Source organism: Gadus macrocephalus, chromosome 10, assembly GCF_031168955.1.
Source record: "Gadus macrocephalus chromosome 10, ASM3116895v1".
Classification (NCBI taxonomy): domain Eukaryota; kingdom Metazoa; phylum Chordata; class Actinopteri; order Gadiformes; family Gadidae; genus Gadus; species Gadus macrocephalus.
Window position 1 is genome coordinate 3,181,824 of NC_082391.1, and position 12,017 is coordinate 3,193,840.

A 12,017-nucleotide genomic window follows, 5' to 3' on the forward strand; every position below is an offset into this window, starting at 1 on the left:
TCTCAGTTAAACACAGAAATTAATTACACAAGTGTTTGTTACATGTGAAATGAACCAAAAAAAGACGCTCTCTTTCCCGTAACGCAGTCGTTCATGACACCTTATTTCATAGTCTCTTCTTCATGTCTAGTAGATAACTCTACTCCAATCTTTCATCGATATCATCATATAACGGGATATATGTTCTGCCTCCGTGCTGTCTGCGGTAAAAACCAAAACAGCCTAGAGTGACAGCGGCCACACTTACTCCTGCAAACTTCGACCCTACGTCATGTCCCGACCCTTGACAACACAGCAACCTACACCCCCCCGTTGATTCCACTGATGTCTGAACGTCATCGATGTCCGCAGATAGGGCATCAAGCGTGAATGACCCTAACGGTCGAACCTCCTGATATACAAATGCGGCGAAAAAGGCGGAGGACATGTGTGAAAACTGCTCATGTCTGCAAACCTTACAATAAACCCGTCTTCATCAACACCACCCTGTATCCTTGCTATGGGGTGCCCAGTCATTGTCATTGCTACATGCATGAACCATAATTATTTTGTTCTAAACAATGTTTGGAATATAGGGGTTGGAATGCAAGTATTGAAGTGGGAAGATGTTCAGTATTCTCAGTCTAAATGTGCTTTAATATACATACACAAATGGTTAGAGGGTAGAGGGCAAGAAAAGATGAAAGGAAATTATGTTTTGTCATATTGATGCACGTTTCGGAGCTCTGGAAAGTGCTCTCCTCTTCCTCTTCGCACAAAGAGGATGAAGGAGATTTTGATTTAATTCAACAGTTGACTAGACAGTACTTATATATTGTAAGGCTTTTTTTTTTTCAGCTCCATCTCCTTCATAGATAGCATTTTCTGTTTGATGTTAGATTGTTTCAATAAATATGTTTAATTCAAACAGATCACTAGATATAATGTGTGTCAGCCAGTTGTTTGCAGTCATTATTTTACTTTGGTGCTCGGTGAAATCATTGATGGCAGCCAAATAATTATCAATCTCGGAATGAAACCCTCTTTATTATATTCCCTCGGCCTCTGAATAAAAGGTGTAGTCCACTCAATCTTTTATATGGTGACAATAAAGTTAAACTGATTTCAACATTGTGGCTAAACATCTTTTAGTTACATAGTGATTTAGTATTTTAACAAACATCTATACAAAAGCGCTTGAGATGCCCATTAATAGGCTGTAACTTAGTGCTGCTTACTGCTTCTGTTATAATGGAATAGCCATCCATCAGCTATTAATGAAATGCGCTGTGAGAATATCTGTTCCACGTTTTGTGCCCCAGCCTGTCTGAGCCATCGAGATATCTGACTTCTCCTGGCTCACTTCTGACCAAGCAGGAAATCTTTTCCTGTTTGGGGAAATCCAACTTGCCTGTCAATCAGAGGTACATTCAATGCACCTCTGATTCTCACTGTAGTTTCATCAAGGAGGCTGAGTGTGTGTGTGTGTGTGTGTGTGTGTGTGTGTGTGTGTGTGTGTGTGTGTGTGTGTGTGTGTGTGTGTGTGTGTGTGCGTGTGTGTCAGACGGACACAATTTAATCTGTGATGACAAATCAATTATGTTAAATGATAAATACGAGGGACATTATCATTTAACTTTTTGTATATTTTGTATAGGCCTTCTTAATATTTGAGGGTATTTAATGAATAAAAACATTAAAACAGTAATATTTTATATTGGTGCTGACATGAATGACCTTCTGTCTGGCGGACGGTTTGGATTGCGGTTCTGCTGCCCCCCTTTGTGGCCATGCCTCTGTGGCCACACCTTTTTATATCACACCATTTATATGTCACACCCTTTTTGGGCATAAACACACCTTGTGGGTTTCATCTTGCTTCTTTTATTAATCTTTCTTGGATGGGGTGTGTGTCCTTTTATCGAGCACTCGCGTCCTTTATCCTGCGAGTCATTTGTCACACAGCTGGGTTGTTTCCGTTAGGAGGGGCCTGACTTTTAGTTAATTCCACCACTTCATCAGGTTGTAAATCCAAAGTGCAAGGCATGCAAATATATGATACATGTGTGCAGAGGTTAATGGGAACACAATTCTTGTTCTCATCATAACAATGTGATGAAATAAAAAATAGGCATACCTCCGTATTATCTGTAATTTTATTCAGAACACAAAACATTACAGACCAACTCCATACCATCTAAATATTCTGTATTCACTAAAGATTCTCTATTCACTATCTTTTTCTCTCAATGTCATTAATTTTCATGCCAGGCATCTCTCTCTCCCACTCAGTGAACAAGCATTATGTAATTCATGCATTTATTTTCAGAACTCCCATACAGCATGTCCTCTCCTCTTTCTGGTGCTGTTCTGGTCAGCCTTCAGTGTACAGTAACCTTTAACATGCAGCTCTCGTGCCGAGGCTGTTGTAATCTCAGTTAGTATTCCCTGCTCGTAGTCCGAAATCTGGCCCCAGCGAAGGCTAACATCTATTTCCGCTTCCCTATTTCCTTGGAGTGTTTCTCTAAAGAATGACTGAATCAAAAGTTCCTACGTTTCTATCTGGCCAAGCCTGTGTGTGTGTGTGTGTGTGTGTGTGTGTGTGTGTGTGTGTGTGTGTGTGTGTGTGTGTGTGTGTGTGTGTCCTACTGGGGAATTAGGTATTCCTATAAATACTTTACCTAGTAATAGACCGAGAAACATCGAAATACATTGCAGTATTGTTCAGACTTTAGGTTTGTTAGACCTTCACCAAAAGTCAAACGGCTCTGCACTCCATAATCATTATGCTAACTCAAAATGTGCTCATGGAGTCAGAGACACACAGCATTGGGTTTGTGACCCTAATGATGAGTTGCATTGCCCTTGATTGCCTCTGAGTGCTATATCAGGTTTAGACGTAACAAGTCAACGCTCACTGACACCCAGGACGACATCCGCCAAAAGGGCTATCATTTACACATCATATCTTAACATAACTCACCTTTGACCTTAGCCACACTGCTTCATATATAGCAATATATGAAGTTATAAAGCAATGGCTGCTGTTTTTATCTGTTAAATCATTTGTTTTGTTGGTGTTTTACAATTGTTGTAATCGACCGTTGCAGTAGGGTCCCAGCCCCGTTACCCCCACCATCTTAAATCTCACTGAAAATACTTTCAATGGCAACTTTGACTTGTTTTTATGTAATCTACTATCCTACCCAATATCCTGCTCAATCCTCTCGGACACCAATCAAAGAGAGCATTATTATTGTTATGTTTGCCCATCCGCAACAACGACGGTGCAAAATTGATGACTTGGGAAAGATGAACAGATGTTGAAGCCGAAGCAGTTTGGTAACAGTCCATTACAAAACACGAGATCCTCATTATTTTGCCTTAAACAGCTGACCATACAACTATTTGTCGGATGGGCTACACTCAACGGTCTGAATTAACAAAGGCTTGCTGGGATTGAGCTGAGCTGCAGCACTAGAATTGAACTTCACAGGCTTGGGATTTATTTATTTTTTACTTGCTTACCCTAGTTTCTAAATTGCACTGTAATTTAATTACACTGAGATATTCTCTCGTCAAATATCTGTCATGGTCCGCCCCTGGTTTTCCCATTCACCTGCCTGCCACCATGATCTCCCCTAATTAACCCAACCACCTTCACCTGTGCTCCCCCTAAAACAGTCCTCTCCTTTCACTCAGTCCTTGCCAGATTGTCTCTTGTTTCATTCAGAGCTTTCCCGCAACTCCCGATTGACTTTGTCTACTCCACTCTGCCTGTTAACGAACCCTCGCCTGTCTGACCTCCTGCCTGCCGTCCAGTCCCTGTCGGTCTGTCTCCTCCTCTGTCCCCTTCTCCTGATCCACCTGCCTGACCTCCCGCCCGACGTCGAGTCCCTGTCGGTCTGTCTGCTCTCCAATTTCCCGACTCCCGATCTGCTCTCCAATTTCCCGACTCCCGATCTGCTCTTCTGCCCTCCCATTGCCGACTCCTCGCCTGCTGACCCACCAACGATTCCCTGCCCACCGATGGGTGGGCAGGGAATTGATCCTGTACCAGGATCCTCCTTGAAACTGTCCTACAACTGTCGTATGTCTATGCACTTGGGTTGTACCTAACCCCCCTGTTACAGCACAATCTGGCCAAGAATGGACCCAGCCCAGACGGACGACCGCATCTCCCAGGTGGAGAACGCGCTGCAGCAAGTGATGGCCGCTACCAGGGCCGCCACAGCTCCGGGACAGCAAGACCTGGCACAAGTCTGCCAGGAATTGGCGAAGGTCCAGGTCGGCGCCACCACCCCACCGCCTGCTCCAGCAGCGACCGAAACTCCCGCCCCTCTACCCTGTGAGCCTAATGTGGGATCCCCCGAACATTACGATGGTGACCCTACAACCTGCAACGCCTTCCTGTGCAATTGCGCAATAGACATTTCTGACAAGTTCAACGTATCGCGTTCATCAGCACACCACGGCATACTCTGAGTGCTGACCCTCCTGTCCACCCTTGGCTGTGCTTTTGTCTCTTGGCCTACATGCTTTGAGAAGAGGGTGTCTACCTCCATTTTCCAAAGCGCATGTGGCCTTGAGGGGGTCATTGGAGCGATTGATGGCTGCCATATCACGATCCAGAAGACTGCGGTCAGAGGAGTGGACTGCATCGACAGGAAGTCCTACTGCTCTGTGCACCATCCTGCTGAACATCTCTAAGAGCTTCCTCTGATCTCCCTTCAGCGCCATCATTACTGTCGGGGACATCAATAATCACAGCCATCACAGCATCAGACCTCTCTAGGTAGTCCAAATGCTCATCCTCCCTCTGCAGCTTACGCGTCCTTGGGGTGTCAGAGGGTCTGGTGGGGACTCGCTGTGGAGGTGGACTGGCTTTAGTTGAAGCAGGTTTCTGGGAAGAGGAGCTGGTTGGCTGCGCTCGGGAGGGAGGGAGGGAGCTCTGGTGGGCGGCGTTGATAACGATGTGTTTGTTGAAGGCACAGATGAGGGAGCTGACGCAGTAGAGGGAGCACTATTTGACCGCCTCAGTGCATCTGGTCGGCGTACCACGACATCGGCACAATCGCTCCCCACGACAGGTGGGTCCACGTCGTGGTTGACCCAAAGCAGCTCGTCCATCTCTGTATAGAATAAGAAGCGGACAGGGCCCCTTCCCGTCCACACATTATTGTCCTTCACTCTCTTATCCCTCCACCAGCGCCGTCCACTTGCAGGCCACCTTGTCATCTGGGAATTGCTCCCCGAACTGTAGGCATAGCTTCCCAGCCATCTACTCCCACAGCAGCTTCTTGGTTTTCTTGCCCAGCCTCAGCCGCCGGTTGAGGTCATTGAGGGACTTGGCAGGTCCCCCGCCATCTAGCTCAAGGTGGCACATCAGGTGGATGAGGAAGAAGGTATTCTCTTTTGTGAAACCTTCATTCACTGGCAGTACAGCTGGTTGCACATTGCAGGTATCTGAATCATAACAATTAAACATGTCAGCAAAGTACCTGCAGCACCCAGGGTTAAATTACTGTTACACTCATGTCAACAGTGTAATGCCTCATCCATGCAAGTCCAATCTGCAAGGCGTAGGTTTGCAGCCACACTGAGGCCCTCGTCAACAAAACACTTGTCATTTTGTAGGTACAGGTTGCCCTGGTAAACCATGGTCCTGTCCTTGTCCATGAAACATACCATGCTCTGGTTGATGAAGACTAAGAAGAAACAGACAATGTATGTTACAGACTGTAATTTGATTAGAATGCCGTGAATGAACAACATAAAGCTCTGAGGTGAAACCCTTACAGAAACACAAACATTTCAAGTAACTCTGTTTACATTTAAATACTATTTTGTTAGTCTATTTCAATTTTCTAAAAGTGACGTCACGTTTTTCTCGAGCCACAAAGGGCAATAGCAGGTTGTCATTTATTGTTTGCTACATTAGCCTCTTTAGCAAACCGGCTTTAAAACAAACATTTACATTGAATTACATGCCCAACAATACCCTGCAATGCATACATTTTTGACCGGATTAAGGCAGAAATGTATTCAAGTGTATCAAAGCATTTAAAATCGACATTAAAATTACGAATTTGGTAGGCTACAAATACAAAGAAAATACATTACCATCCGCTATGGGCGCAGCCATCTTTGCTTATCAAGTCATCCGGTAAACCTCACTGCACTCGGTCAACTCTCAGAATTCTGAGAGATGAAGAGAAAAAAGGGGGCGTGCCTCTGTGAAATGCTGCAAGAAAGCTGGGATATTTCTCCACTTGCAACTCGTGCGGCTGATGTACGAGGCATCTGGAACACACCATTAATAAGGCTGTCTACCAGCATGCCGCCAAAGCCCGCTCAGATTGGTCAATATTACTCGGAATACAAAACGGAAGCCAGAATGCTTATAATGCCAATTTCTGATACTGTTAGACTGATTCTGGATTTATTTGCAAATATCTATTTTTAGATATCAGGTATACGAGACGTATGCATAACATTACACATAAGATATTGTCTTGCAGACTTATAGATAACTGGTTTAAGATGGTCACCAAAGTCACCAAATCAATTTCAGTAACTTCAGTCAAAGAGAACGCAACGTTTACATATTAAATAACATTAATTGCACATTTTTGCTGAAATAATGTATGAACTTTCGATCAAATGTATTAACACTCAATGCAATATGCCAAAATTGAAGGCTTCTGAGAATTTAAATGTATTGTAGCGGGCCAGTGGGTGTGGGTTTTCCACGCCACCAAGTCGAACACATCGACTACACAATACACAGAACAGTAAAGTCAGGGTGATTTATTCAAAAGGTACATGTAACCATCACATGGGTGGAGAAAAGGGTAATCCACAACCCGTAGTCCGTAATCCGTATCAAGGGGTCGCAGCCAAAAGGGTCCTCAAACAGAGCGGCAGGTGCACAGGGGGGTAGTCAGACGGTCCAGGTCACAACAGTTAATCAATGTAGTTCAATGTATCTCGTTCTCTCGGTACAATGCTCACAGAAGACCATTCGGATACTCTCTGTAGTTTGCTAGCTCTGGCTTGTGGTAAGCTGATCTCCCCTATAACCCAAAGCACTCCTGGATAACGACCCTCAGGCTCGCCTCGTTACAGGGAGGGAAGTCCAAATAAAGGCTTGGGTGTGGAGACACAACTCCCCTCACTCCTCCCTGCCGTCCACCACAGTATCTTAAGAAACAATGTTCTCTAGGACATTGTCAAAGAATACGCACAACATGCAGCTTTCACTTGAATTCATTTGTTCCTACTTTCTGTCGACTTTCTTTTATTTCCCCGATGCAAAGCAAGCGATGAGTGGCTGTCAGGTGGTAAACAGATTCCAGTGAATAAACACGGAACTGAAATGAACGAACACTTGAAGTGATTTTTCTAATTTGTTCAACTTGTTAAGCATCGGCAGGGTGTAAGAGAACGGCGTATTTAAAAACAGAAAGACACGAGTCCTCGACTGACAGCTCTATTAACCACAGCCGCTGAAATTGAGTAGCACTGTTGTATATAAGCCACTGCAGCTCAAACTAAAATTACATTGTTATGTATTATTTATTTTGCCACAGTAAAATGTCATTACTCATAGGATATGCAATCAAGCCAGAAATAGAATCATTCAATGATTGAAAATGATGAATTATGTGTCATACAGCTTGGATTAAAGTGTGTAAGAGGATCACGCAGGGAGAAAAAAAAAAAGCTTGAAATAGGAATGCATCTTAATGCAAATGCTGGTTCAGCTGACTTCCTGTCAATGGTGTGTGATTCGTTTCTTTCTTTCATCAGTACAGAGACCACATAGCGTCCATATAAAGCAAGGATGCTCCAAACAAACTTGATTATCTCTTTGAGTTAATTAGTTGATTCTTTCTCCCACAGTCGTGCTGAAAACAGTTCTGAAGCCCACCTATTTCAAAGAACTACGATTAAACAGTGCATTCCCCACATATATGATAGCACTTAATCTTGGTGTTATAGCACATTGTTTTTACAATACTAAGTACTGTGTAATAAGCAATGTAACAACCTTTAACACTTCATGCGCATATATCTTTATGGAACACGGCCGGGTTAAAGGTCGAGATACGGAATTGGTGAAAAATGGTTCCAAACTAAATTAGGCATAACATTATAAAATAATACAGCGTAGTATAATTGCGCATTACAAGTTGTATTGTCACAATGACGTTGTTATATAAAGTATGGGTTAGGTTAGGCCTAACCCTAACCCTAACCCTAACCCAAATGTTTTATTTCCAGTATCAGTTTAACATACAATTATAGTGTAAATGTAAATAAAAAAAAGTATCTTCTGCAGGAATTGAACATGCAACCCTCCCTCCGTCCTGGAGATAAAGGTATTGAGCGTCCCCTGACGTTGGGGGAGAACCACAGAGAGTAATTCATACTGAACACTGGAGCACTGGAGCTCCGGGATCACTCCTCTAAGACGCCCAGGCTAAAGTGTTCCAGGAAGGGCTTTCGTCCTTAGTTTCTTTGCAACACGTTTCCCTCAACAACAAAGTGATGCAACAACTTGGCCAAATATAACTTGAATGCCGCCGTTTGCCAGAATGATCAATAATGAAGTGGTTGATCTTGGTGATGGAACAAGTTTCCTTTCAAATCTTTTGCTCGTAGTCACACATACACAGAGACACACTAATACCATAGACACATTCATTGATGTTTATGTCTCGTGCATATCCTGACATTTAAAGCACCGACATGCATACAGAATCATAAACAGCCGCGTAAACAAAGAAGAAGACTCAAAATGCACACAAACAGTCTCTCCATCCATTCATCTGTGTAGGAATCCCTCAGCGTACTCTCCTTAAGTCTCACCTGCTGCTCTTAAACCCTTCTTACTCGTGTTCTGGCCCCTTACTCTCCTCGCCCCCTCCCTCTGCTATCAGCAGCCCACACCAACCAGTCTACATGGGATTTCACATTAATTATAGATTAAATCCTCAGCTCAACCTTTGGGGTCTTCACTATGGTGTGTGTGTGTGTGTGTGTGTGTGTGTGTGTGTGCGTGTGCGTGTGCGTGCGCGTGCGTGTGTGTGTGTGTGTGTTCCTGAGGCTAATTAAGGCCCAGGATCAGCACCTGACTTCAAAGAGGGGCTGGCCATGGTTCTGAACAGCAGGGTGCACATCACACACTGAATGGTATCCGTGCAACACCTCCACCTCCTCATTCTCCGGGATCACCTTCACAAAACTGGCTTAAAAAATCTGCCATGAGAAAAATTCTCAAGGAGATGTAAATAATACAAAACTTAACGGCTTGCGAGGGCTTTTCTTGTGTGTGTGTGTGTGTGTGTGTGTGTGTGTGTGTGTGTGTGTGTGTGTGTGTGTGTGTGTGTGTGTGTGTGTGTGTGTGTGTGTGTGTGGATCTGTGTGTGTGTGTGGGGGGTGGGGGGTGGGCTAGGGGTGGTGGGGGGGGGGGGGGATCAAGGAATTTCCATTACGTCTTTCACTCATGGGATGGTACCTTTCAGCAAGTGGATATGAAGAATGGCTGCGTGACGAGTGCCCATTTGGAGTTCGAGTGCATGTGTCGCGTCGCTGAATGTGCGTCTGCTTCCTACACTCATCAGTCAGGCAGGACAGAGCTGTAGAGTAAGAGCATCTCTGATCTCTGTCTCTCTCTTTTCGCTTTCTCACTCTCTCCCTGTCTCCCTCTCTGTCTCTCTCAGTGCTTTTTGAAGAGCAAGTTCAGATTCAGAGAGTCCAGTTTTACTGTGTACCTCTGTGTGTCCAAAAATAGGATTCACAATATGAATTGTATTGAATGTGATGCCCAGGTCTCAAAACCCTTGGATGTTAGATTTCTGAAATGAATAACCATACATCAATCGGGCCATATATCAATGGGCCATATCTCAATCGATTATCATTATTTTTTCTGAAATGAAAAAGTGAAATTTGTATTTACTTTTTGCCTAAAAGTAGTGGTGCAGTAAAATACTGCGACCCATGGTTTACTATGATGTGTTTCGAGCTTTGGTTACCCAGAAAAAAATGCCAGGTTATTGGAATAAGGAATCATGTACTGTGTTGATAGGCCCTGGTTTGTGATTGGACAGAATCCCTCCCAGCGAGGGGTCTATCTGAAGTGTTTCAGAGCCTACACTAGTTACTAACTATTTATGAATGTATATGTATATGACAGACCCTAGTTTACATAGAAACAAAAAAATTAAACCAACACATCATTAGCAGTTAGCTAAACCCCTTTGGCTTGACATCTTATGAGACTGGAATGTCACAAAAAATGCAAAAAATTAAATTGCCTGTGCTGAATCCATAGAGGATTGAACAGAGCTCCGTTATCATTTACCCGTGTGACAGCGAGTCATCGCTATGGTGACGGCGGAAAATAACAGCCATGCTAGGTGGTCTGATTTAATTATACAGCCGGGAAAACAGAGGGGCCTTGAAAGACACACAATCTGCCGGAATTATCGATTCCCCTCCAGTACTCTGGGGGGAGATGCCAATGGCAGCGGCAGGAAAGCAGGCTGCAAGCAACACGCTGAGCAGGATGGTCTTCCTCCCAACATAAACGCTCCATCGCTGACTCCTGCTGTCCCTGGACTCCAGCAAAGACGCCTTCATGCTGCTCATTCTCTACACGCTTATTTGCTATTTCTACCCAAAGGTCGACTTTAAAGGAGACATATTATGCCACCAGGTGTGAGTCTGATTAGCCTTACATGTCGTTTGGAAGTCTGCCCCATATGACGTCACTAGTGGGCGTGTCCACCTAGATCTGTGCTGGATCGATCAGTCTATCAGCCTACCCAGTGGACTGAAGTAAACGTTGCTCATCTACCCAGCACAGATCTAGGTGGACACGTCATATGGGGCAGATTTCCGAAACGGCTTGTAAGTCTAATCACACTCACACCTGGTGGTATAATATGTCTCCTTTAAACACGGTTAACAAGCAGGTAAGGATTAGGCTTCGCCTATCCCTACATATGGGATCGACTGCTGCAATTGGCATGCCTCGTCTTTAAGGTGTATGTTTGTGTGTGTGCTGGATAGATTGTTAAAACCGTGGATTAAGTCTAAATACCTCGAGTTCTGACATACCTTTTTAGATTTATTCTTTTGTAGATGTATTTATATGTTCATATGTCCTTGGACTGATGGTTAAGTTTTGGAAATACCCTTGGATCAGTTTCAGTGTTTGGGAGACAAAATATAGTTGTATTATCATTCAAAATAATGAAAATAAACAGTTGGATACCCCCGTAATATACATTCCCCGCACCCTGAATACATTTATTAATGAATGAGGTAACAGTATTTTGGTTGCTTGTGTGAACGATTTGGAAAACAAATGATGACCTGGCCTCAACCGGCCTGATTTAATCTACAATACTTTGCAGTAGTGGAGGGGTAAACGTTAACGGTAGCAGATTTGTTGTTGTGGTTGTCTTTGTAATTTTGCCATCGTTAGGCACAGGGGAAAACAAGGAGAAAGGGTAAAAGTGTCTCCTTAAAAATCAATGAGAAGGCAAACCTCATGTATAGCCTTTTAAAAATATGTTTTGCAATTGTTGTTGTTGCTGACGTTCCAACATTTTTTAATTCAACATGAGACACAGATGCAACATATGAACAATACAAGGGAATCACTTCCCGTGGATTTGTTTTCCCCCTGAGAGAGGCCTGTTAGTGCATAAGCAATTCTACCATCATGGAAACCTGCGTCCACATCACATCAAAAAACAATGTGTGCAATGGTTTGATGAAGATGATCTCAGTGAATGCATGGCATACAATGGAGGAATGAAATACCCACTTCCGCAGCATCTTCAGTGATCAAATGCTGCTTATGGCTGTTATCGATGCTACTGCTGATGCCGGTAATCTCTGCAGCACCGCTTGCTGATAATGAGCCAAAATGGCAGGGAATGGCTGTGCCAGAGCTTTCCCTTGATAAATAAGGTGGTAAAGGGGTATACCTATTTCCAAATACTTGTGATTGAAAGGAA

The 12,017-nt window shown here is 43.8% G+C and overlaps 1 long non-coding RNA gene across 1 annotated transcript; it reads right to left on the bottom strand.

The window, feature by feature from the left end:
- Positions 1–4,413: 4,413 nt before the first annotated feature.
- On the bottom strand, positions 4,414–6,175 carry LOC132465570 (uncharacterized). The gene is made up of 3 exons (XR_009527609.1): positions 6,103–6,175; positions 5,668–5,687; positions 4,414–5,445 (listed from the first exon to the last, which is right to left on the bottom strand). It is a non-coding gene; the product is annotated as an uncharacterized LOC132465570 (long non-coding RNA).
- Between the last annotated feature and the right edge of the window lie 5,842 nt (positions 6,176–12,017).